Here is a 27,930-nt window from a genome sequence, read left to right on the forward strand (position 1 = left end):
CCCACCACCCCAGAGTCCACCATCTCTCCCTTTCTTTTCCCAATTACCCTCCTATTCAGTATCTCTATCCCTCCTCCACACCATCCCTTGTGTCCAATTTCTCTCCCTTTCTGTTCCTTCCCTCCCTAAATCCCATGGTCCATCATCTCTCTCCCTCTCCTCTATTTTCAGACCCATTATTTCTTCCTCCCCCCCCAAAGTTTGGCATATGCACGTCTCTTTGAACACCCCCTTCTCTCTGTGTACTTCTAAACCAGGGTCCCCCCAAAGGCCTGTCCCCCCTTGAAGGCCTGCACCCCCCTTATAGGCCTGTCCCCCCCTTGTAGGCCTATCCCCCCCCTTGAAGGCCTGCCTGCCTGTCCCCCCTTGAAGGCCTGTCCCCCCCTTGAAGGTCTGCACCCCCCCCAAGGCCTGCACCCCACTGAAGGCCTGTCCCCCCCTTGAAGGCCTGTCCCACCCCCTTGTAGGCTTGTCTCCCCCTTGTAGGCCTGTCCCTCCCTTGTAGGCCTGCCTGCCTGTCCCCCCCTTGAAGGCCTGCACCCTCTTGAAGTACTGCACCCCCCTCAAAGGCCTGCACCCCCCGAAGGCCTGTCCCCCCCTTGAAGGCCTGCACCCCCTTGAAGGTCTGCACCCCCCCGAAGGCCTGCACCCCCCTTGAAGGCCTGTCCCACCCCCTTGTAGGCCTGTCCCCCCCTTGTAGGCCTGTCCCACCCCTGAAGGCCTGCCTTCCTGTCCCCCCCTTGAAGGTCTGCACCCCCCCCCCGAAGTCCTGCACCCCCACCGAAGGCCTGTCCCACCCCCTTGTAGGCCTGTCCCACCCCTTTGTAGACCTGTCCCCCCCTTGAAGGCCTGCCTGCCCCCCCTTGAAGGCCTATCCCTCCCCCTTGAAGGTCTGCCCCCCCCCTGAAGGCCTGTCCCCCCCCCCTTGAAGGCCTGCCTGTCCCCCCCCCTTGAAGGCCTGCCTGCCTGCCTGTCACCCCCCTCCCCCTTGAAAGCCTGCCTGCCTGCCCGCCCGCCCGCCCCACCCCGAAGGACCGCTCGCCCCCCTGGCCTCCCCACACCACCTATGAAGCAGCACTACCTATGCTCCCGGCCTTGCCGTTCAGTCCCCCCCTCCCACCACCCCCGAAGGACCGCTCGCCCCACTGACCTTCCTGCACCACCTATGAAGCAGCCGCAGCAGGATCGCGAAGTCAGCGATCCCTGCGCCGCTTAGGCGCTGCTTCCTGCGCCGCGGTCCCACCCCTCCTGACGTCAGAGGAGGGGCGGGACCGCGGCGCAGGAAGCAGCGCCCAAGCAGCTCAGGGATCGCTGACGTCGCGATCCTGCTGCGGGCTGCTTCACAGGTGGTGCAGGAAGGTCAGTGGGGCGAGCGGTCCTTCGGGGGTGGGGGGGAGGACTGAACGGCAAGGCCGGGAGCACCTCCTCAGGGCTAGCACCCGGGGCGGACCGCCCCTCCCTTGGTACGCCACTGCTTGTTCCTATACCTAGACTATTATAATTCCTTGTACTGTGGTAATATAAGAACATAGGAATAACCTTACTGGGTTAAACCAGTAGCTTATCCTCATGGTGGCCAATCTAGGTCACTAATACCTGCCAAAACCCCCAAAACCTAGCAACATTCATGCTACTGATCCAGGGCAAGCAGTGGCTTCCTCCATGTCTGTCTCAATAACAGACTAAAATTGTCCAAATCTTTCTTAAAACCAGCTATGTTAACTGCGCTTATCTCTGGCAATGCATTCCAGAGTTTAAGTATTCTATGAGTGAAAAAATATTTCCTTCTGTTGATTTTAAAAGTTTTTCCCTGTAACTTTGAGTGTCCCCTATTCTTTATAATTTTTGGAGTAAAAAAACCGATCCACTTGTACCCGTTCTACAGCACTCAGGATTTTGTAACTTCAATAATATCTCCCCTGAGCTGTCTCTTTTCCAGGCTGAAGAGCCCTAACCTTTTTAGTCTTTCCTCATACGAGAGAAGTTCCATCCCCTTTATCATGTTGGTCACTCTTCTTTGAACCTTTTCTAGTTCCGCTATATCTGGCTTGAGATAAAGCGACCAGAATCCAACGCAATATTCAAGGTGAGGTTGCACCATGGAGCGATACAGAGGCACTATAACAGTCTTGTTAACCATCCCTTTTTTTAAGAATTCCTAGCATCCTGTTTACTTTTTTGGCTGCTGCTGTACATTGGTTGGAAGGTTTCCATCATATTGTTTACAATGACACCCAGATCTCTTTCTTGGGTGCTAACCCCCAAGGAGGACCCTAGAATCTGCTAGCTATGATTTGGGTTATACTTTACAATGTGCATCACTTTGTATTTGTCCATAATAAATTTGATCTGCCATTTCCTAAGATCTGCCTGCAGTTTTTCACAGTCTGCATGTGTTTTAATAACTTTGAACAGTTTAGTGTTATCTGCAAATTTAATCACCTCACTTGTTCCAATTTCCAGATCTAATGCAGATCATTTTAGCACTCCACTATTTACCCTCCTCCATTGAGAAAAATGGCCATTTAACCCTACCCTCTATCAGGGCTGGTGTGTTAGACATGCTAGGGTGCAGGACAGAAATTAAGTAGAGGGCACACACACTTGCTCTCTCGTCCATCCTCCAAGACATCCTTCCCTCCCTTTACAGTTTCAATCTCTCCTCCCCAGCTCTTTTCTCTCTGATTCCCCAAGCAGCTTTGCCCCTATCTCTTTGCACACTCCTCCATCCCCTCCTCAGCCCCCGCAAGCCTCCTGGCACACATCGGGTACAGGCTGCAGCTAATTCGCATGCAGCTTACAGTTCACCTATGATGACAGCTGTAACACATGTCATTCATCCATGGTGCTCTCTGGCTTCTAAGTTGCTAGCAGGGCTGCTGTTGGGGGGGGGGGGGGACAACAGGATAGCTGCCCTGGGCCCCTTGGAGCAGCTGAATTTTAAATTTGAGGAAGAGATGCTGCACAGGGTGGGGGCATTTTGTAGGCCTGGAGTGAAGGGGAGGGACAGAGGGAAGGATGGTTGGATGGATGCTGGATGAGAGGGCAGTTGGGAAGGGCAAGAGAAAGATGGTGGACCCAGGGGTGGGGAGGGAGAGATGCTAGATGGGAGGGCAGCTGGGAAACAATGGGGAGAGATAGGGAGGGAGAGCTACTGAATAGAAGGGCACTTAATAGGTTGGGAAATCAAGGGAGGGTATTTATTTTTAAAAAGTTTCTATACCATCTAATTCAGGGCTGCCCAAGACCGGTCCTCGAGATCTACTGGCAGGCCAGGTTTTCAGGATATCCACAATGAGAGAGATTTGCATACCAAGAAGGCAGTGCAGGCAAATCTCTCTCATGCATATTCATTGTGGATATCCTGAAAACCTGGCCTGCCAGTAGATCTCGAGGACCGGACTTGGGCAGCCCTGATCTAATTCCTAGGCTGTTTACAAATGTGCACATACATAATAGCTAAAACAGCACAACATAAACCCCCCCTTAAAAAAAACCAACAACCAAACATCTAAAATTTAAATGCACAGTAATTCATTAAACAGGACAAATCAGACCTAATAGGGAATAAGGCAGGGGTGTCAAAGTCCCTCCTCCAGGGCCGCAATCCAGTCGGGTCTTCAGGATTTCCTCAATGAATATGCATTAGATCTATTTGCATGCATTGCATTCATTGTATGGTAATAGGTCTCATGCATATTCATTGGGGGAATCCTGAAAACCCGACTGGATTGCGGCCCTGGAGGTGGGACTTTGACACCCCTGGAATAAAGGGGAAAAAATTGGAAGGCCCCCTTTGATTGCTCTAGTCTAGGCCCCAGCATATCCAACACCTGCCCTGGTTGTTAGCACTAATTCTGGAGAAGGATAATCGTCAGCAGAGCAGTAGTAGAGGGGGCTGTGGAGAGGTAAACCGCGGATATCCCGGATCCTCGACAGCCGCTCGGGCAGGGCGTGGCGCCAGCACGAGCCTCCGCGTCCCGAGGAAAAGGCGGGAAGTAGACGAGTACAGGTGGCTCGAACAGCTCTCCCAGCACACAACGTCCCCGTGAGGGACTGACGCAGCGTCAACTGCCAGCTTCACCCGTCACCCGGCAGTAAAGGCGCGCGCGACAAACAGGCTCCGATCGATCATCCTAGGACTCGTCGCTTACAGCCAACAGGTGTCTGTGTCAGTGGCCGTTGCCGGCGGAGTGCGCATGCGCGCTCTGTGGTCAACGGCGTGTTAGGTATTTTCGTTTTTCTTTTCCTACTTCCCGCCCGTGGTACAACTACGCCCGTGTCCTGAGCCTTTTCCGGGTTTTCTCCACCTCCGGAGGAGAGACTGGTTAGTGCGGCCAAGGTTCAGACATCCTCATCCGGACCTGGTGCTGTCGCTGGGGAGCTCGGACCCACCCCCCTCCCTCCCTCCCGCTAGAGCCCGCAGAAGACACGGGGTGCCGTTGACCGTCCTGGAAACTTTGGCCGCGTTCAACCGACCTACCTGTGCAGGTTAGTCCCCGCAGTTGGGCAACGGTGTGCTCGCAACGATTAATTCTATAGCGCTACCAAATGGGAGCGGCTGGAAGGTTTATGAATGGTCGCGGGGGAACTTGTATTGGAACTCGGGGGAATATTTTTTCGAGGAGCTCCCCCCCCCCCCCCCCCATATTTTTGGAGAAAAAATGTAGAGGTCAAGATCCCAAGAAGCTGTTCGGAGGGTCCAAACTGCTAAAGTTTGCTGCCGACTCCAGTAAACGCTTGGCCCAGGTTTTAACGAGAAAAAAAGAAACCGGTCTGGCCACATAAAGCACACGAAACAGTCCTCGAATTGAAATGTACTGTAGTTTAAATGGAAAGAAAAGAGAAGAGATTTACACTTACTTTTGTTTTTCATCTGCCCTGCTGTTCTCTCTCATCTCTCTCTTCCCCATGCATCTCCCACCACCATGTCCAATCTCTCTCCTTATGCCCAACAATTCGCCTCTTTCTTAATTTCTCCATCTATTCTACGCTGTCTCTTTCCTTCTCGCTTAGACACCCATGCCCAGCAATTCTCCCTTTCTATTCCCTCCACATCTCAGTATCTCTTTCCTTCACTTCCTCCATTGTTCCATACTATGACCCAAGTTCATGCTCCTTCCTTCCATTCTTTGTCCAAAGTTTGTGCTCCCTCCTTTCCTTCTGTGGCCCAATGCGACTCTCCCTCTCTCTTCCTGTACCAATGTACCTCTTCTTCCTCCCTTCCTATCCAAACACACCCCTCCCATGGCCCAACACGCCCCTCATCTCCCAACATTTTGCATCCCAAAGTCATGCCTCCCACAGGTGCTTACCTCCTCTGGTCGGCCCCCCTCCTCCCATCGTAGTTCTTTTTGCAAAGCCACGGCTGACCTAGCAGCCTGTCCCTTCATGCCTCCCACAGGTGTTTGCCTCCTCTGGCTGGCTCTCTCCTCCTAGTGGCACTTCTTGTCATGAAACGGCAGCCTCTGGTTCCTGTATGTTGGCGGGAAGGCTTCCAGGTCAGTTGCAAGCCGTGTGCAGGAACCAGTGGCTGCGGTTTCACGAAGAGAAATGCCACTAGGAGGAGAGAGCTGGCCAGAAGCAGCAAACACCTGTGGGAGGCACGAAGGGACAGGCTGCCGGGTCAGCTGTGAGCCACGGCTTTACAAAGAGAACTGCGATGGGAGGAGGGAGCCAACCAGAGGAGGTAAACCCCCATGGGAGGCATGAATTTGAGATGCAGAATGTTGGGAAAGATGACTTGGCTAAGCTTCCTTAGGAGTGTCTGATCAAGATAGCTTTATATTTCTTGCTAAAATGCTACCCTTTTTTTCCCCGACTTAAGAGTGTTGCAATGAGCTAATTCTTGAGAAACGTGTATTAAGCAAGCAAGGCTCATGAAAAAAAATATATATATAGAAACATAGAAGATGACGGCAGAAAAGGGCTACAGCCCATCAAGTCTGCCCACTCTGCTTACCCACCCCCCTATCTATGCCCTAATGACCCAATTTTCTTATCTTGACCCTCGTAGGGATCCCACATGGGTATCCCATTTATTCTTAAAGTCTGGCACACTGTCTGCCTCGATCACCAAGCTTGTTCCAATGATCAACCACTCTCTCTGTGAAGAAATACTTTCTGGTGTCGCCATGAAATTTTCCACCCCTGAGTTTGAGCGGGTACCCTCTTGTGGCCGAGGGTCCCTTGAGAAAGAAAATATCATCTTCCACTTCGACACGTCCCATGAGGTACTTAAATGTTTCGATCATGTCTCCCCTCTCCCTACGTTCCTCGAGAGTGTAGAGCTGCAATTTGTTCAGTCTCTCTTCATACGAGAGACCCTTGAGCCCCGAGATCATCCTGGTGGCCGTCCGCTGAACCGATTCAATTCTGCGCACATCTTTACTGTAATGTGGCCTCCAGAATTGCACACAGTACTCCAGATGAGGTCTCACCATGGCCCTGTATATATTGCATAGATAACTTCATTTCCTAAAGGTTAACTGAAAAAAGAGAGAAAGATCTCAGCGTGGCTTCTAGTTCATTGCAAATGGAGTTTCCAGCTGCACAATGGTCATGGCAGGATTAACCAATAGGCCAAGTAGGCATGTGCCTAGGGCCCAAAATGGTCAGGGGGGCCCGATGAAGGAGGGCATCAACATTGTTTTTTCCAAACGGCGATGGACCCCCTCCAGCATCTATCGGCAATGTGGGCCCCCCCCCCATTGACAGAAAGTAAGACAAGCAAGCAACGTGGGTAAGAAAGGCAATGGGAACTGTAATTGTGCAAGCGGTGCTGCTTGCCCAAAGCTTCTCTCTGATGCAGCTTCCTGTTTCCGCCTGGGCGCATGGTGGGGTGGGGTGGGGCGGGGCAGGGGGCCCAGTGTACTTGTGTGCCTAGGGGCCCTCGATGAATTAATCCTGCCCTGACAATGGTGACCTCATTATGAGATCATCAAGGTGCACCTGGAACGTAGAATGCCACAATTAAAGTGGAGAGCTGACCATTCTTGGGATTCAAACCCATGACCTTTGGAGGATGGGAACAGGGTTTTTAACTCATTGAGCCACAGCAGCTTCCATTCAGGTTCTTCCTCACGTGATATGATACCTTAAGGATCTGCTAAGGTATGATCTCCTCAGGTATCATATCACAGCCACCTGAAGGAAAGCAATTCTGGCTTGGTGGTTTAGACTCAGAGCACTGCTTTCATTATGCAAAGGCCCTATAAATATAAAAATGTACAGTGCTGTGTACGCCGTTCAGCACTTTATAAGAGATGATTATTATTATTATTAGTAGTAGTAGTAGTAGTAGTAGAGCTTGTGCCTTACCAACTTTCAAGACCTGTTTTTCCTTGCTGCCTATTGGCTGACTAAGGTTCCTTATGAAGGTCTGACCAATGGGCTGCAGTTATGTTTGTATCACTTTCCACGCCTCCCCCAGCTTAGATTAACTTTAGCTATGTTCTGCCTTTTAAACCTTCCATATCTCTTACCTCTGCCTCTCTTCCCCACGCAACCCCTTATCTAGACTGCAGCTCTTCTTCCTTAGCCAGCCAATATAAGCTGCAGAGAAAACAAACAGGGCCAATAAGTTATGAGACATCAACCTTCAGTACTGGTTTTCCCTGTAGTGAATTGGCTGGCTAAGCTTCTTTAGGAATGTCTGACCAATGGGCTACAGGGGGGAGACAGAATCAGTAGCTACAGAGACAGTGCCTTACCAACCTTCAGTCCTCCTTTTCCCTTCAGCCTATTGCCTGTGAAGCTTCTAAGCTTTGTTTGGAATGTCTGACCAATGGGTTGCAGGGGGAGGCAGGTACATTGGAAAAAAATCCTCCAAATGAATTTTTTAAAATTTATTTATCAAATTTCTCAATATATAATCAAGTATCCACATGTACAGAAAGGTTAAGTTAAGCTAGAAATAAAATACAATGCAAGTTAAAAACATAATCTACAATTGATAGAAATTGTTAGCTTAACTTCAACTCAAGTCCTCAAAAAGGGATCCAAGAAGTGGAATCAGCGAGCATTATTATTAATAAGAAAAACACTAAATTATAAAGAAAGACAAATAATACAGTTAGCTGAGAGAGGATATCGTATACTTCAAAGAGAACTCGTATCTCCCCTCCTTTTAGGGGGGCCACTGACAGGAAGGTCGTCAGCTGGCTAGGGTCAAAGAAAACACATTTTTTCATTTGATACTGTATCACACATTAAACGGGTGACGAAGAAAAAAAGTTGCCCCAAGAGCAATAACACCTGGCTTTAAGATCAGAAATTCAACGATTTGGCGTGTCTCATGCCAGATCTGGAAACATTATAATTTTATACCCAAGAAATTTTTTTTGTTTATTTTATTGAAAAAAAAAGTCTTTATTAACCAATTTTTGTCTGGTGCCAAGGCTACTGTAAGCAGAAGTGTTGCTGGTGTTGCCATTTCCCTATCTGAAAGTTCCAACATTGTTGAGATATTAAGCTGCTGTTGATCACTTTCCTTTTGCTTGTTCTTCCCTTTTAATAGGTAGATAATATACTTGAGTGAAAGGCAGTAATAGTTCCTCAGAGATTTCTAAGACTTCCATCATGTAACATTTCAACATGTCTCTGGGAGTTACTGCCTCGACTCTAGGAAAATTAATCAATCTGAGATTATTATTTCGAGAGAAACTTTCTAAGGACTCCAACTTTCTTCTCAGATTAATATTATCTCTCACCAAGGTATCTAATAGTTTGTTTAGTAACTTTTGTCTCTTGAAAGGAATTTAACGTTGAATTTTTTAATTCTTGCAATTCACCTTTAAGACTTTTAATATCCATTTCTTGAGTATTTACTTTATGCGCCAGCTGAACTAGCTGGGGCTTAATTGATTTAGAAAGATCTGCAGCGAGGTCCCAAATGGCCTCAAGAGTTACCTCTCGAGGTTTTTATGGTAAAGAAGTAATTTTTTTAATAACATAATTTTCACCAACCGGCATCTCCTCCTGAGTGTGGCTCTGCTGCTCACGGTTTGTCCGAAGTTGGCAACTTCTCAGTCTCCACAGGACTCCCCTGTACACACAGGGAGTCCAACTCCAAGCTCCCTTCCATGATTTCAATAATCTCGGGGGAGAAACACACACCGCCTTCTGGTGGCTCCTCTGTCCACAGGGAGCTGGTAGTCTGGTGAGGAGGGGGGGAGGTACCCTGGCATCTGGACTCAAGGTGGTCTCGAGGCCCATGGTAGGCAGCTCTATCTTGCCCCGGAGCGTCTCCAGCAGATGTGCCAACGCCCCGGTGATATCCTGCATTCGACGCAGGAGCTCCTCTATGTTACCGACATTGGATGGGCCAGGATGCCGTGAGGCTCCAGCCCCTCCGTTTCGGCATTTTGCAGGTAAATGTTTTTTGGAAATGTTATAGAAAATTATAGTGAGCACTCCTGAGATTAGCCGCTCATCTAACAGATCTGTCCCCCATTTTGGATCCTCCCCCCAAATGAATTTGATGAACTCCAGACCTAGTTAAATCACTTTCTTGCACCTGAAAACCTTAGATTTACCCCATTTCATGAAAATCCTTAGGACCATTTTCAAGATAAACATAACATACAATCATTGCTCGCATTATAGTATAAGGATAAATGTTTTTAAAAAACCATTAGGACCGTTTTCAAGATAAAATTTACCTAAATAGCAAAATACAATTATTGCTTGCTTTATAGTATAAGGATAAATATTTAAAAAGCCCAATAAAAAATTCTGCTGTATTGTAAATTTCCAACTTCAATATTTAACCACATGACAGGCTTTCACAAGAAGAGAAGCATAAAGGTCATGAACAAAAACAAAACAAGCCAAAAATGTAGGTAAATTTAACATAGTGTAGAGATTCTGTCAATAAGCTGAATAAAGCAAGAGAAAAATATTAATATAACACCTTTATAAAATGGAAGCAGTATCAATAACAATATAAAAACCAGGTAAGGGACAGGATGACAGCAAAGCAATCTAAACAGTGAAAAGTATAGCAAAAGTTTTATTAACATGAAACTTATTTCAGAAGCTGGAACAGCATATGCAAGGCATAACTCCGCTGGCCTTAAACACATCCAGCGGCAATTAACTAACTGATATCAACCCTTTGACAAGAAGTAAGCTGTGAAGCAAAAAGGCAAACGACTGAGACCAGAATTCTCAAAAACACCTGAGTTAAAAAGTGACATTCTGCTAACATAGCCGTTTTGATATCGAATCTAAAAAAGCGAGACAAAAAAAAAATCGCATATGCAAATATGGCCGGCGGACAGCAGCGAAGATTCGCTAAATTTGCACGTGCCCTTTGCTGATGATAGCAATGGGCACATGTACAGAAAAAACATCAAGAAATCCCTCTCCCCAAAAAAACCCCCAAAACACAACAGCAGGAGAGGTGTTCAATCTCTCCCGCTGCAAGGGGTGGGGTTGTTGGTTGACAGCGGGAGAGATGGTGTTCCACTACTATTAAGGGACCCACTTGGACGGATCCCCAAACAGGTAAAATTATAAAGTCCTTTTCCAATACAAACTGTCAGTCTGCTAACGTGGTTTATATAATTGTTTGTCCGTGCAGTCTGGTATATGTGGGCCGGACTTCACGTCCTATACATATTAGATTGAATGAGCATAAATCACATCTTAAAACTAAAAATATTCAAGCCCCTATGGTGGAACATTTCTTAAGTACTCAACATAATATTGATCAGGCTCAATGGCGAGTAATAGAGAGTCTTGAGGTGGGAAGGGAGGGAGGTAATAGTGAAGAAATGTTGAACTATAAGGAACAACGGTGGATTTACTACTTAAATACTGTAATACCTTATGGTTTGAATGGAGAATTAGAGTGGGGTTCTTTGATCTAATCTGTTGCTCTGGGTGGGGAGCTCCTGTTAGAATTAAAATAGAATTAAAATAGTATTACCATCTTAAAACCGGCAGGCGGTCCCGTGACGCTGTTGCCACGTATTACGTGAGTACAGTGATCCCGGGTTCGGCTCTATTTAATTTCAGCAGAAGACGCCGCCGCCATCTCTGAGGACATAGTGGTCTTATGTGCTGGCGGTTTACTATTTGGGTGAGATATGTTATGCTGTCTTGGTGACTTGTTAATGGATTAGGTTACTTGGAGAGCAATAGTGAGGTATATATATTAATGTAATCTTTTGCTGTTTCCGTAGGGGTTATCCTTGATAAAGCTATTTACAGCGAAACATGTCGATATGACAATCCCTTTGCCAGAGACCACATGAAAAAGCTAAGTAACAGCTTTTTAAACACTATTTAAGTTAAAACTAAAATGAAAAATTTCTAAAATATGCAAGAGTAAAGAATATTATTGAATATCAAATATTATAATAGGACCCGATGACAAGTAGACACGTAAAGCTTGGAGCAATGAAATTGTATTGAGCTCCAAGTGGTGCTGCTGAGGATCATTAAAACTAGTGATAAGCTTTCAGCTCATAAGGGTATTCTAATGATGGTTAAGTCTGTGCTACCATTTGAATTACAGTACCAAATGTCTCTAAGAGCATTTTTGGATTTATTATGTATAAGTTCAGATATTAATTTATACCACCTGACGGCTTGATGTCCAAGCATATCTGCTTGAAAGCAGAGGAATTGCAAGGTATATTAATTTTTAAAATTATGCCAATCGGGGAACCCTTTTTGAATAGCCTGCTTCAGTTGCAACCATTTATAAAATTGAGATTTTGAGATACCAAAAGATTGTTGCAACTGTGAAATGTCGAGCAATTTTCCATTTAAAATAACATCTTCTAATGTTCTTATGCCTGCCTGCATCCATTCCTTCTAGACAATTTTAGAGCCGCCTATTTGTATCTTGGAGTTCAGCCATAGGGATTGACACAAAGACTGTTCTATAGGAATTTCAGTAATCTTATTAACATATCTCAAGGTCTTCTAAGTATCCAAAATTATTATATTTTTTGTAGCATAACTGGGTAGTTTAATATTTAATACATGTGACAGACGCATTGGGGATATAATTTTCCATTCCAAAATTTGCCATTCAGGATAATGTTCCATGAGATCAGGTAGGATCCAATACATACTCTGACGTAGAATATAGGCCTGATGATACCTATAAAAATTTGGAAAATTTACCCCTCCCTCAACAATTGGCTTTTGCAAGGATACTAAAGCAATTCTAGCAGTTTTGCCCATCCAAACAAACTTAATAAGGATACTGTTTAATTTCTTATAAAATGACCCCTGAAAATAAATTGGCAACATACCCATTTGGTAACAAACCACATGCAGGATCATCATTTTAAATGTTTGGATTCTCCCCCACCAAGACAAGTGTAATGGGTTCCATTGCTCACCCAATTCACTGACCTTCAGCAATAAAGATTTTTCATTTACCTTAATTGTCTCTTCGAGTCTCATAAATCCATATACCTAGATATTTTAAACCCTCTTTCCAAAGAAAAGGGAACTGATCAAACAGTGGAAGAATTTCTGATTTACTCCAATTTATTTTATATCCTGAAAATTTTCCAAATCTTTCAATCAGATCCAGTAAATGTGGAATCGTGTATTCAGGATTCCTCAAATGAAGCAAAATGTTATCTGCATATGCAGAAACTTTGTATTCTCAGCCTGCATATGGAACACCTTGAATCTCCTTAGTTTGTTGAATAGCCAATAAAGGTCCATTCCACACGATCAAATGCCTTCTCTGCATACAAAGATATAGAGAAGGCCAGTTCTTCCATAGTTTTTGTTAAAGTCAGAATGTGGAGAGCTAGTCTAGTATTATGCGAAGAATGTCTGAGCGATGAACCCTGTTTGGTGCATTCCTATAATATGAGGGAGAGCTTTAGCCAAACGAGAAGCCAATATCTTAGCCAAAGGTTTTCCATCAAGGAAATTGTCCTGTAGTTTGAAACCAACAAAGGATCTTTATTTGGCTTAGGCAAAACTATAGTCAAAGCTTCTGCCATAATACCTGAAATGCTGCCTTTATTCAGTTGAAACTGATAAATATTTAATAAATAAGGCAATAATGTATTTTGGAATGATTTATAAAACTCCACAGTGTATCCATCACCTCCTGGAGCGGATCCAACTCTGAGGGACCTCAATGCTGTCTGATTCTCCTTCAGCAAGATTGGTGCAACAATTTTAGGTCCTTCTATTGAATTCAAAAATTTTAAACCATCAAGTTCTTTGTTTGAATAATGCTCAAAGAATACAAAGCCTTATAATAATTCATGAACTGTTTTAATATATTATCAATTTTAGATTGAGTAACCCCATTTTCATCTGTAATAGCCACAATTTTTACTTTCCTTTTTTTTTTTTTTTTTTTTGCTTTTAAATAATTAGCTAGTAATCTTCCCGCCTTATTCGAGTTTCCATAATACAAAGCCTATTGATTGAACAATTTTTTCCTAGCCCATTTAGAAGAGATCTCATTATACTTATATTTAGCTTTTAAAAGGTCCTGGAGTGTATCTTCCCATATTACAATTTTGATTCTAATTCTTTAATTTTCCTCTCTAATTCTGAAAATTCCTTTTTTGATTTATTGTTAACATAAGCTGAATATGAAATTATATAACCTCTCATGGTGGCTTTAAAAGCATCCCACAAAATTTCCAATGAGATTTCGTCTGTAGAATTAATTTGAAAATATTCATCCATTTTTATCTGAAATTCTTCAATAAATTTTGTGTCCCCAAGCAATGTATTATTGAACCTCCAAACAGGTCTATTACAATCTTTATCCCAGGACAAGCAGGCAGGTATTCTCACTAGTGGGTGATGTCATCCGACAGAGCCCCGATACGGACGTCTCACAAGCATGTCTTGCTTGAAGAAACTCAGAAGTTTCGAGATGCCCGCACCGCGCATGCGCCAGTGCCTTCCCGCCCGATGGTCCGGGCGTGTCTCCTCAGTTCTTTTTCTTCCGCGGAGCTGAGAAGTTCACTTCAATTCTGCGCCCATTGAAATTGTTTTTTTGCCTTCTTGCCGCGGGTTGGGTTCTTTTGGACTCTCCCGTACCTTTATTTCTTTCTTTGATTTCTTTTTAAAAAAAAAAAATTTTTTTTACTTCCGATACCGGGTCGGCCGCGTGGCTGGGGCCCCGCGCCTTCGACCTTGCAGCGGTACTTTTCCGGCCTATGTCCCGGCCGATAACCAGTTTTAAAAAGTGCAGCAAGTGCCAGCGCGCGATTTCGCTCACGGACCCTCATCGACGCTGCTTACAGTGTCTGGGCCCGGACCACTTTCCGAAATCGTGCCGGCCTTGCTCCACTCTGACGGCGCGAGCGTTTAAGCGCTGCTGCCTGCTGTGGGAGTCCATGTTCAAGATGGAAGCTTCATTGGATCCTTCAGCTTCGACATCGACTGGTGCTTCAGCTCCTTCGGCGAAGCCCTCTGCCTCCCTGGCTGCTTCGGGCCTTCTGAAACCGGCCTCGTTCACGCCGGTTTCGGCCTCGACATCGGTGCCGGTGCCTTCCTCCGTCTCCTCGGAACAGGTATCGACCCCTATGGTTCCACCGGTGGTGCTTAAAGTGCCGAAGGTTGGCAAGCAAAAGCACGCGGCACCGAAAGAGCGCGGAGACCGTGCGGAAGGGCTCCCTTTTGGTGCGGATCCCTCCATATCGGCTTCGCTGAAGTCCATCCTGGAGGCTCAGTTTGTGGAACTCATGACCACCATGGGTCCCCGGCTGATTGCCTCGATCCAGGGTGACCTCCCAGTTCCAGTCCTGAGGGGCGGACCGCCCCCTCCTCCTCCACCGCACCAATCGACCTCGTTGCTTGGCGAGGAGGAGCGGCGGGCATTATCCGGTTCCTTGAGGCGGCCCTCGGGTAGTGCCATGACTCCCTTGGAACAAATTCCTTCGAGAAAGGCCTCCCTAAGTGATATGCCTCCCTTGGAACCTATTTCCTCGAGGAGAGCTTCCCTTAGCGACTTGCCTCCCTTAGAGCCTATTACCCCACCCCATGACACTGTGTGGCATCCACCTTCGAGGCCTCCCAGTCCTGGGCATAGCAGGAAGAAGGACGAGTTCTTCCGAACCCCCTATCAAGCCTGGGCGGCTTCTGGGGAGGCCCCTACTCTTCCGCCTCTGTGATCGACGGCCTCGAGTCCTATCTGCTCCTTGGAGGCTTCTGGGGACCAGTACGCTCACAGGAGGGCTCGATCCCCTTCCAGGCATCGTGAGGGGCATCGATCCAGACACTCTTCGAGGCATTCCTCTCGACACTCGACTGTCTCGCCTCAGAAGAAATTGCCTCGGATGGGGTATTCTGCTTCGGCGGGGTCTCCTCCGGGCCCGGAGTTCGAGGACCCCGAGGTGTTTTACTCGTCCTGTTGCTCACAGACTTCTGTGGAGCCCGAAGCCTCGACTTCTTCTAGTCCTTCTCGAAGACCAGCGCTGGCGGACCAGCTGTCCTTTTCCTCGTTTCTCAAACAGATGGCGGATGACATGGACATAACTCTCGATGCTGGGTCTCGATACTCCAAGGAGTACCTCGATACCATGCACCTCCCTCATCCTCCGGCCGAGTCCTTACGCCTGCCTCTGCACAAGTTCCTCGATCAGACCTTCATGAGGTGCTTTGAGTCCCCTTACTCGATTCCGGCGGTCCCTGGGAAATTGGATGCTCGGTACCGCATGGTGCATCATAAGGGCTTCGAGGGACCTCAGCTTTCTCATCAGTCCCTCCTGGTCGAATTCTCGCTCAAGCGGTCTCATCCTGGCCAGGTGTATGCTTCGGTGCCTCCGGGCCGCGAAGGCAGGACCATGGATAAGTTTAGAAGACGCAGCTATCAGAATTCTATGATGGTGTCCCGAGTCCTGAATTATAATTTCCACTTTGCCACCTACTTGGAATTTTTTCTGCCTGTGCTTCGGAAATTCACGCCCTACATCGAGTCGCAGGCTCGGTTTGAGTTTGAGGAGGTGGTTGCTTCGTTGTCCCAGCTTCGTCTTCAGTTGATGCAATTTGCCTATGATGCTTTCGAGCTCTCGGCCCAAGCAGCGGCCTGCTCTGTGGCCATGCGCCGTCTGGCCTGGTTACGGACCATTGACATGGACCCGAATCTTCAGGACCGACTGGCGAACGTCCCGTGTGCTGGAGCGGATCTTTTTGATGAATCCATCGAGACAGTCACGAAGAAATTGTCTGATCATGAAAGGTCCTTCCAGTCCATTCTTAGACCGAAGCCTAAGCCTCAGCAGTCTCGACCCTCTCGACCGCCACTGATCTATCAGTGGCGCTATCAGCCGAGGCAAACTCCTCCTGCGAGGCAACCTGCGAAGCGACAGCCTCCTCAGAAGGCTCAGCAAAAGTCTCAGCCGTCTGCTGTCCCTAAGGCTCCTCAGCCTTTTTGACTGTCTCGTCGAGGGCATAACCAGTTTCGTTCTGCCTCCCCCTGTTTTTCCCATCGGAGGGCGCCTCCATCATTTTTATCATCGCTGGGAGGCCATAACCACCGACCTTTGGGTCCTTACTATCGTCAGGGAAGGATATTCTCTTCAGTTCCATCGGGTCCCTCCGGACCACCCTCCAAGAGAGTATCCTTCCAACTTGACACAGACCACCCTTCTTCTTCAGGAAGCCCAGGCTTTGCTCCGGCTCAGGGCCGTCGAGCCGGTCCCTGTGGACCAACTCAACCGGGGGTTTTACTCCCGGTACTTCCTTGTTCCGAAGAAGACGGGCGACCTGCGACCCATTCTGGACCTTCGGGTCCTCAACAAGTTTTTGGTCAAAGAGAGGTTTCGCATGCTGACCCTTGCTTCCCTCTACCCCCTCCTCGAGCAGAACGACTGGTTATGCTCTCTGGATCTCAAGGAGGCCTACACTCACATTCCCATTCATCCGGCCTCTCGCAAATTCCTCAGATTTCGGGTGGGACATCTGCATCTGCAGTATCGAGTGCTTCCATTCGGTCTGTCTTAGTCTCCCAGAGTCTTCACGAAGTGCCTGGTAGTGGTGGCCACTGCACTCCGGAACCAGGGTCTTCAGGTGTTTCCCTACCTCGACGACTGGCTCATCAAGGCTCCTTCGGCCTCGGGGGCCATCTCGGCGACCCGGTCCACGATTCTGTTCCTGCAGAGTTTGGGGTTCGAGATCAACTTTCCCAAATCTCATCTTCAACCTACAAAGTCGCTCCCCTTCATCGGGGCGGTCCTGGATACCATTCGCCTCAGAGCATTCCTTCCTCCTCAGCGCATGGACGCTCTTCTTCATCTCTGCTAGTCTGTGTCTTCTCGCCAGTCCATCTCAGCGAGACACATGATGGTCCTCCTGGGCCACATGGCCTCTACAGTTCATGTGACGCCGTTTGCCAGACTCCATCTTAGGATTCCTCAGTGGACCCTGGCATCTCAGTGGACTCAGGTGTCGGATCCGTTGACTCGACACATCATCGTCACTCCTGCTCTTCGGCAGTCTCTGCTTTGGTGGATGACCTCTTCGAATCTATCCAGAGGTTTGCTGTTTCACTCTCCTCCCCACCAGAAGGTTCTCACAACCGATTCCTCGACCTATGCCTGGGGAGCACACCTGGATGGTCTTCGCACTCAGGGATTCTGGACCAGTGCGGATCGACTCCATCAAATCAATCTTCTGGAGCTCAGAGCCATCTTCAATGCTCTTCAAGCTTTTCAACATCTGCTTCACGACATGGTGGTCCTCATTCGCACAGACAATCAGGTCGCCATGTATTATGTCAACAAGCAGGGGGGCACGGGCTCGGCCTCCCTCTGCCAGGAAGCTCTCAGAGTCTGGGATTGGGCGGTTCGCCACAACGCCTTCCTCAAAGCTGTCTACATTCAGGGGAAGGACAATGTCTTGGCGGACAACCTGAGTCGTCTGCTCCAGCCTCACGAATGGACACTCCATTCCACATCCCTTCATCAGATATTTGCTCAGTGGGGAACGCCTCAGATAGACCTCTTTGCGGTTCCCCACAACTTCAAGCTGCCTCAATTCTGCTCCAGGATCTACGCTCCTCATCGCCTCGAGGCCGATGCTTTTCTGCTGGATTGGGGGAATCGCTTTCTGTATGCTTTTCCTCCATTTCCTCTCATTCAAAAGATTCTGGTCAAGCTGAGGTCCGACCATGCCACCATGATCCTGATAGCTCCTCGGTGGCCCCGACAGCCTTGGTTCTCCCTTCTACTTCAACTCAGCAGCAGGGAGCCATTTCTCCTTCCAGTATTTCCTTCACTACTTACTCAGCATCAGGGATTTCTACTTCATCCCAACCTGCAGTCTCTCCACCTGACAGCTTGGTTCCTCTCAACGTAACTCCTCACCATTTTTCCCAGGCGGTGAGGGATGTCTTGGAGGCTTCCAGGAAGCCGGCTACTCGTCAATGCTACTCCCAAAAATGGACTAGATTTTCTTCCTGGTGTGTTTCCAACTCTAAGGAGCCTCAGCGAGCCTCTCTATCTTCTGTGTTGGACTATCTTCTGCACCTGTCTCAGTCTGGTCTCAAGTCGACATCTATACGAGTCCACAGGAGTGCGATTGCGACTTTCCATCAGCCTCTACAGGGGAAACCTCTCTCTGCTCATCCTGTGGTTTCCAGATTTATGAAAGGACTTTTCCATGTCAATCCTCCTCTCAAACTGCCTCCAGTGGTTTGGGACCTCAATGTTGTCCTTTCTCGGCTTATGAAACCTCCTTTTGAGCCTCTGAAAACGGCTCCTCTGAAATTTCTCACTTGGAAAGTGGTTTTTCTGGTGGCCCTCACATCTGCTCGCAGAGTCAGTGAGCTTCAGGCCTTGGTAGCGGATCCACCTTTCACAGTATTCCATCATGACAAGGTGGTCCTCCGCACTCATCCGAAATTCCTGCCTAAAGTGGTCTCTGAATTTCATCTCAACCAATCCATTGTACTTCCAGTGTTTTTTCCAAAGCCTCATTCTCATCCTGGAGAATCAGCTCTTCACACTCTGGACTGTAAACGTGCTTTGGCTTTCTACTTGGATCGCACCAAACCACACAGAACTGCTCCTCAACTTTTCGTCTCCTTTGATCCAAACAAGTTGGGACGGCCTGTATCAAAGCGTACCATCTCCAACTGGATGGCTGCTTGTATCTCTTTCTGCTATGCTCAGGCTGGACTACCCCTTCCCTGTAAGGTCACAGCCCATAAGGTCAGAGCGATGGCAGCCTCTGTAGCCTTCCTCAGATCGACACCGATTGAGGAGATTTGTAAGGCTGCCACTTGGTCCTCGGTTCATACATTCACCTCTCATTATTGTCTGGATACATTCTCCAGAAGGGATGGGCAGTTTGGCCAAACTGTGTTACAAAATTTATTCTCCTAAGTTGCCAACTCTCCCACCATCCCATTGAGGTTAGCTTGGAGGTCACCCACTAGTGAGAATACCTGCCTGCTTGTCCTGGGATAAAGCAATGTTACTTACCGTAACAGTTGTTATCCAGGGACAGCAGGCAGCTATTCTCACGTCCCACCCACCTCCCCTGGGTTGGCTTCTCTGCTAGCTACCTGAACTAAGGAGACACGCCCAGACCATCGGGCGGGAAGGCACTGGCGCATGCGCGGTGCGGGCATCTCGAAACTTCTGAGTTTCTTCAAGCAAGACATGCTTGTGAGACGTCCGTATCGGGGCTCTGTCGGATGACATCACCCACTAGTGAGAATAGCTGCCTGCTGTCCCTGGATAACAACTGTTACGGTAAGTAACATTGCTTTTCCCATCATTTCAAATTCTATCCATACTCCACCATGATCTGATAAAATGATTGGATATATGGTAGTTTTTCTGTCCTGTTGCACCATAGTATCTGAAACAAAAATATAATCAATTCTAGAGTATGACTTATGAACATGTGAACAAAAAAAGAAAATTCTCGAGCATCAAAATGTAAAATATTTCAGATATCTTTTAAACCACATGTTTGAACCAAATTATCTAATCCTAAAGACTTCATCACTCTACTTGGTTTTTTGTCTAATAGAGGATCCATAACAGCATTAAAATCCCCCGTTACTATTAAATTAGCCGTACCCAGAGGTAAAATCAGATGTTGGAGTGTTTTGAAAAATTCAATTTGATTTGAATTAGGGCCATAAACATTAAATAACATCAGAGTATCTTTACCTAAACTTGTATTCACATGTGCCCATCTACCCATAGGATCAGCCGCAACCAAATTAAGTCGCATTACATTTCTTATTCACTAATATAGCCAGTCCTGCTTTCTTTCCTATAGCAGGAGCATAAAAACAATGTTTGACCCAATCTCCTTCTAGTTTTTTAGATTCCAAATCAGACAGATGGGTCTTTTGTATATAATAAATATCTGCATTTTGTTTTTTGAGAAAATTAAGTGTTTTTTTCTTTTTATAGGGTGGTTAAGCCCATTGACGTTTAATGTGAATACTTTAAAAGACATTCTTGAAAGTAATTAACAAATATCTATTAGGATTGAAAACTAAATTATATATTTTATTAAATCTAATGTTATAACTCATGCATATCCAGAGCCCTCCCATCCCAAATCTCCCCCCTTTCCCTCCCCCACCCATTTAGATAAAATGAATACTTGAAAGCACTCATTAAGACTAGCAATCAACAGCTCTTCCCAGGCAACACTTCATAAATATTCATAAGATCATGAATTTAAAAAGTATACAGCAATAGTCAAACCTAAGCACAAAATAATTCATTGAATCTATTAAATAGTAACTATAATTAAGCTGTTTCGATTAAGATGAATAAAATAAGTAACTCATTTAGTATTTGATAAACTTTAAGATTAATTTATAAAATTATATCTATAAGATATAGAATCATAAATAAAAACAGACCTATTTGTAAATTAAGAAAACCTTCCTGTCAAAACACCCCATTTTAATTCAAATCTATTGTATATTATTAATAAGTTTTTCAACTTGCCTTGTTTTAATTAATCCATCTTTCAAATTTAAATTTCTATACTTTTCATTTCTTCTTATGCCTTACTGTACAGCCTTTAACATTAAGATTGAATTATCAATTTTAACATTTCAATATGAATCAAATTTAAAAATAAAGAGAGATTCAACCTATTTATATAAACCTCATCAAAATAAAGAAAGGAGTATTAATTCCCTTAATTATAATATAATTAAATACGAGTTAAATCTTTATCACTCATAAAAATAATGAATTAGTTAATTATATGATTAACCATAAAACAATTAACAATTAATAATTGATAATGACATTATACAATTTCACAGATATAATAATAATTTCTGTATTAGTTAATAGTCTCATTAAAAGACATTCAAAACTATAACACTGAATATAGATTTAAAGTATATTAGTAAATCTTCATAAGAAAAGTAATTTTAGAAAGCATAACACAAGTTTATGTCATTTCATCATTGGTAAAATTTGAAAATACTTCCCAAATTAAAAATGAAAAGAGTAAAATCATTAATAAAAAAAAACAATTCAGCATTGCCCCTTTCATAAAAGATATTATGGGTAAAAGCAGAGTTAATACATATGAATACATTTGTATATATTGAAATCATCTCCTGTAATGTGGATTATTTACGATCAGTTTTAACATTTTCTATTTAGTTATATGACTGGTAGATCTTTAGGAGTCTGTTGAAATTGCTAAATTTTAATTCAGCGACTGAAATGTCAAACAAGTCAAAGAAAGAAAAGGGAGACATCCAGAATTTATATAGATCATTCCCATATAAAACGCAGAGACTTCTTTCAAATTTTCAAACTTCTTTCTAAGTTCCAAAAGCAACCGCGTCATTTCTCTCAGTAAACATATAGAAGATGTCGATCAAGTAGCTTTCAAAGATATTAAATTCCACCTGTTTATAAAGCTAATCGAGCATATAAGTGAATAAAATAATGAACCTTTTGACAGTCACGCTTAAATTCAGTGGGTCTCAAAGCTAAGTAACTTCCGTTTTCCTTCAACTTCTTTTTGATATTTTCCTATGAGTAACATTGATATGTTCCAGAAGTTCATTTAGTCGTGTCAATTAAGCTGTTTCCAATGGCACAGCCCAATTCGCATTTCTGATCCAAACTCATACAATGAACAGCCAGGTAGCAGAAATCCACCAGTACAATCATCCTTTACAATCACGGAAGAGAACAGTTAATCTCCGCATTATTGTCTTCCACAACTATTTTTTTCCAGTACCATCTGATCATGTTGCAGACATTCAGGCCCTGATTCTGTATAGGACGCCCGGGAGAGGTGTTCTATACAGAATCGGGCCTACACTAACCCCGATTCTGTAACTGGCATCCATGTTACAGACGCGTGTTAGAGAATCAGGTTAATGAGTAGACGCGGCCGCTACACTTATCGCGGCAAGGGATAAGTATAGTGGTCGCCTGTCCAATCGCCGGCAGGAGGGTGCCCAACTCCTCCTGCCGGAAAGCCGGACCCCCTCCGGACCCCCTATGCTAACGACCTCCCCCCCCAACTAACCTCCCTCCCCCCAACCTTTAAATGTTGGTCGGCTGGACAGGTCTTGCTGCCGTCCAGCCGACAGGCCCGCCTCATCGAAATGAGACGGGCCCACCCCTTCCCGGCCCATCCCCGCTAAGTCTAAGGCCTGATTGGCTCAGGCTCTAGAAGCCTGGACCAATCAGGCCTTAGGCATAGCGGGTCCGCCCATCCCCACCAATCCTAAGGCCTGATTGGCCCAGGCTAGGCACCTGGATGGACCATTCGGTCTTTATCTGCTGTCATCTACTATGTTACTATATAATAGTTCTTCTTTCATATCTATCTTATCATGAGTATCCTCAGGCAAAGGAATCCTGGACGGTGTTGGTGGATCGTGTTTACATCTCTTAGTTTTACCACCAGAAAATGCTGTTTCCAAGTTGATTTGTTTGGAAGTAGCCATATTATTTGTAGAAATCGTTGAAATCCGAAAGATTTGACTTCAAAATCTTTCAAATAATAACAAAATAGTGCCTGGGGAGGTAGAGCTGTTCAATCAAACGTCCATACACGAACGCTCCCAAGCCACGCCCCCCATGGCTCAGCATTTTTTAAGAATCCACCAGAGGGCTCATTTCAATGTCAGTGTCGGAGACTGCTAGAAACCTTGTTAAAGACGGAGATAATTCCTTTTGATAATTCACCGCTAAACTGCATACAGGCTAAACTGCTGGAAAACAATTTAGCAACAAAGTTAGTTTTGAGAATCTGGGCCTGAGATTATAAAAGTCAGAGGTAGGGTACTAAAGGCTGAGTGAGTTCAGACTAGTGGTTTGACTATGAAATCAGAAAGTGTGAAGTTCTCAGATCATACTCTGAATTTGTCCCAAGTTCATGAAAGAACGCAGGTCTTAGCAATGTGCTGTTTGGCTTTGCTAGTATTTTGTCTGGCATCCACTGCACTATGAAAAATGAACACACTGTTTTTACCCTGTTCCCCTGTTCTGTAGGTCTCCAACTGCAGTGTCACTGTGTTATGCAAAAACACAGAAACTGAGCTACTGATTTTACTGAAATAACTTTGTATTTTTGGTTCTTAAAAATCATATATATTACAACTGCAAAATATTCTAGTCAGACTACATTGAGTATTTGCTGAAGCATCATGGTTTTATAGGATTCTCCCTTTTTCTCTTTCAGATTCTCATGTTCAGTGTGTTAACAAGAAAACAGTAAGTCCACAATCTGAGCTTTAAAATTTAAATTTTGAATTTTGTAGTTTTCATCTCAAGCACAACTACACACTCTGTGAAAAAGTTCAGTCTTGCCTTCCTCTGTTTACCAGGAAAGATGAGACTGTGATTTCAAAATCCCTTTGTAATAATTACATTTTAATCCTGCATGAATTCCATTCGCCTCCTCAGTTAGTACTGTTAAATTAAATCAGGCTGACAGAGCTAGTAGACATTTATAAGCTATGAATCGGAGTAAAGGTGCAACAAAGCAGCAGAGTTTACTCCTGGTGGAAGCTGCATACACTTTAACTCATACGTAGTTTATTTGTAATTTTTTGCACAGAATTCCCCCATCTTATAGCCTGAATCCTTCACAGGTCTGAAATTCCCTACCCATAACTTTCTCCCTTAAGGCTCCTTCAGCTCCCTTGCTTCAACTGCAGTCCTGTCTCCTCAGTCCTTAATCTTACTTGCCCCTCCTATTCTCTAGCCCTTTTATTCCCAACAAGATCCCTAATTTTCTCTCTTCAGGGTCTGCCCCTCCGCCACAGACATATACATATACCCTAACCTCTCCATATTTCTCCCCTTTCACATATTCCTCCTACCTTTCTCCCTGCCCCCCCCCCCCAACAAACACCTACATCACCTTCTTTATCCCAGGACAAGCAGGCAGCATATTCCCACACATGGGTGATGTCACCGACGGAGCCCCGCAGTGAACAGCCTCTAAAGCAAACTTGCTTGAAGATCTCGATCTTTCGAGTGCTGCACCACACATGTTCGTGTGCCTTCCCGCCCGAACTAGGGGGCGCATGACCTGTGAGGATCCTCAGTTCAACGTTTTCTGCGGAGCTGAGAAGACTTGTTCCTCTGGCTCTGCAGCGTTGTGCCTTCTCTTCACCGCAGCTGGAACTTATTTCACGGTCGCTGTGTTGCGCTTTGACTTTTCTTTTAATTTCTTAAAAAAAACAACAAAAAACCACAAATTGGAATTTTCTTTTCTTTTTTGAGTTGCCGAGTTTGGGGGCTTGGGGCCTAGGCCTCTCTCCCTTCTCCTCGGGACGGACTTTATATTTTCTATGTCCCAGCCTTTGACCGGGTTTAAGCGGTGTTATCAGTGTGGCAGGACGATCTCTATCACCAACCCTCATAGTCGGTGTATGATCTGTTTGGGGGCTGGTCATCGACCAGAAGATTGTGACCGCTGTCTCACTCTTCAACCTCGTGCTTTTCAACGCCTCTGTGACAAATTCTTCGAACTTTTTCCATGGATGGAGCCGGAGAAGACCTCGGCCCCGGTCGAGACGCCATTAAAGCCCTCGACTTCAGGGGCGCCCTCGAATGCCAAAGCCTCGACTTCGCCTCCAGTACCGGCCTCGGCCTTGAAGACCTCCGGGTCCTCGGCCTCGAAGGCCTTATCGGTGTCATCCTCTATTGTAGCTCAGTTGGTTCCGTCCTCGACTTTGTCTTCGGGAGTCCAGCCTGAGCAGCAGTCTGCGCTTCTACTGCAGTCCTCTCGGGGCAGGTCTCGCATGAGGGTTTCCTCTTCGGACTCCTCGCCTGATCCTGCTTCGAGAACATCTTTGCCTTGTCTAAAGCATCGATCGAGACCATCGCAGTTTCCTTCATCTAAGGGTTCGAGGCCTTCTGAGCTGTCCTCGAAACACACGCCTCGCTCTCATGGCAGGGTTGCCTCCTCTTCTGTAACCTCGAGGCATACGAGGTCGAGGACTCCTCCCTCAAAGCCTTTGCCTTGAGACTTGTCTCCTGTTTCCAAACACTCGACGCCTCGGACCCCAAGAACCTCGCCATCGAGGAGTCTCAAAAGGAAGCATTCTGTCACTCCACCTCAGACTGGGAGTGGAGCTTCGTCAGTGACACTGCATTTGGAGTCGGAGCCGGTGTCTCAGTACTCCCGCAAGGCTTCTACATCTTATTCAGTGGCCCCTCGCTCCTGTTCGGCCTCTCCCGAGGAAGCCTCGACTTCGAAGTCCTCTTCATTTGCCAAGTTTGTCTTCGACATGGGGCAGGCTCTTACTATGGACTTGCACTTCGATTCGAAATATACCCCGGAATACTTGGCAGATATGGAGCTCTCACATCCTCCCAAGGAAACTTTGAGGCTGCCCATGACTCCGGTACTGAAGCAGACTTTCCTGAGAAACATGGAAACTCCTTACTCCGTTACAGCTATCCCATCGAAACTGGAGTCCCGATATCAAACTGTCCCCTGTAAGGGCTTCGATAAATCTCAACTTTCCCACCAGTCTTTGGTGGTTGAGTCTTCGCTAAAGAAGGCTCATCCTTCTAAGATGTCTGCAACGGTTCCTCCTGGTCGTGAGGGTCGCACTATGGACAAGTTTGGATGTAGACTGTACCAAAATTCTATGATGCTAATAGAATTTTGAATTACAACTATGTATTTACATCTTACTTCAATCGTTTTTTGAAAATGTTGCCATCTTTTTATCCTGACTTGTCCAAAACACATCTGCTGGAGTTTAAACAAATTATTCAGACCCTTTCCCAGTTCCGACTTTTCATGTTGCAGGCATGTTATGATGCGTTTGAGCTTTCTTCCAGGGTCTCAGCTTTTGCGGTGGCCATGCACCGTCTAGCCTGGCTTAGAATCGTCGATATGGACCCTAACTTGCAGGATCGTCTGGCCAATTTACCTTGCCAAGGGAATGAACTATTTGACGATTCTATTGAGGCAGCCACAATGAGGCTCTCCGAACATGAGCGCTCTTTTGCTTCTCTTCTTAGGTCCAAGCTGAAACCTTCTGCGACTCGAGCTTATAAACCACCTGCTCGTCGCTACCCTATGAAAACCACACTGGCTTTCTCTCGTCCTCCTCCTCGGCGTCCTCAACAACAACGCCCTCAGAAACCTCAGACGCCTGCTCCTTCAAAACCGGCTCCGTCTTTTTGACGGTCCAGTTCTGAGAATTCCAATCTCCTTGCATCCGAACTCTTCCCTGCCCATAGGAGGTCGTATTTCCCTTTTTTCTTCTGTCTGGGAAACCATTACATTGGACCTTTGGGTTCTGTCCATCATCCGCGAGGGATACTCTCTGCGCCTGCTTCAGGTGCCCCCAGATCACCCTCCAAGAGAGTGTCTTTCCAGTTCCTCGCAACTCCCTCTTCTTCAAGAGGCTCGGGTGCTTCTTCGCCATCAAGCAGTGGAGGAGATTCCTCCTTCCCAATACAACCTGGGATTCTACTCCAGATACTTCCTAGTCCCCAAGAAGATGGGGGATTTGCGACCGATTCTGGACCTTCGAGCCCTAAACAAATTTCTAGTCAAAGAGAAGTTTCTGATGCTCTCTCTTCCGACCTTGTACTCCTTCATGGATCAGGGGGATTGGATGTGCTCACTGGATCTCAAAGAGGCTTACACTCATATCCCTGTTCATCCCAATTTTCGCAAATATCTCAGGTTCAAGGTGGGGAACCTTCACCTTCAATACAGGGTCCTTCCCTTCGGTTTGGCAGCCTCCCCCAGGGTATTTACCAAATGTCTGGTCATGGTGGCTGCAGCCCTGCGCGCTCGAGGGCTTCAGGTGTTTCCTTACCTCGACGATTGGCTCATCAAAGCACCTTCTCTTCAAGGGGTTATGACAGCGACCCTTCAGACTATTTCTTTTCTTCAAAGTCTGGGATTCCATATCAACTTTCCCAAATCTCAGTTGGTTCCAACTCAGTCCATCCAATTTATTGGCGCCACTCTGGATTCTATCCGCATGAGAGCTTTCCTTCCATTGAATCGTCAAGAAACTCTTTTTCGACTCTGCTGCCAGGTGTCTTCCCTTTCGACACTCTCTGCTCGTCACATGATGGTCCTGCTCGGTCACATGGCGTCTACTGTTCATGTGACCCCTCCCTTGCCAGACTTCATCTTCGTATTCCTCAGTGGACCCTAGCGTCTCAATGGCAACAAGCACTGGACCCACCTTCTCGCCATATTGTGGTGACTCCTTTGTTAAAGAAGTCTCTCCGCTGGTGGATGCTCTCTTCCAATCTTTCCAGAAGTTTGCAGTTCCACATTCTTCCTCATCAGAAAGTGCTCACGACAGATTCTTCCACCTACGCGTGGGGAGCCCACGTAGATGGTCTCCATACTCAAGGGTTGTGGACGTCCGCAGATCGTCGGTGTCATATCAATCTGTTGGAACTCAGTGCGATTTTCCTTGCTATCAAAGCTTTTCTTCACCTTCTTCACGACCAGGTAGTTCTGGTTCGG

General features: G+C 46.1%; 1 protein-coding gene across 1 annotated transcript in view; it reads left to right on the forward strand.

The window, feature by feature from the left end:
* Positions 1-3,815: 3,815 nt before the first annotated feature.
* Positions 3,816-27,930, forward strand: part of GPR160 (G protein-coupled receptor 160) — a 29,540-nt gene continuing 5,425 nt past the window's right edge. Inside the window, exons 1-2 of the mRNA XM_033959067.1 lie at positions 3,816-4,491; positions 23,650-23,681. The gene's annotated coding sequence lies outside the window, so the exon portion shown is untranslated. The remainder of the gene's footprint in view (positions 4,492-23,649; positions 23,682-27,930) is intronic.

This window comes from Geotrypetes seraphini, chromosome 9 (genome assembly GCF_902459505.1).
Source record: "Geotrypetes seraphini chromosome 9, aGeoSer1.1, whole genome shotgun sequence".
Lineage (NCBI taxonomy): Eukaryota > Metazoa > Chordata > Amphibia > Gymnophiona > Dermophiidae > Geotrypetes > Geotrypetes seraphini.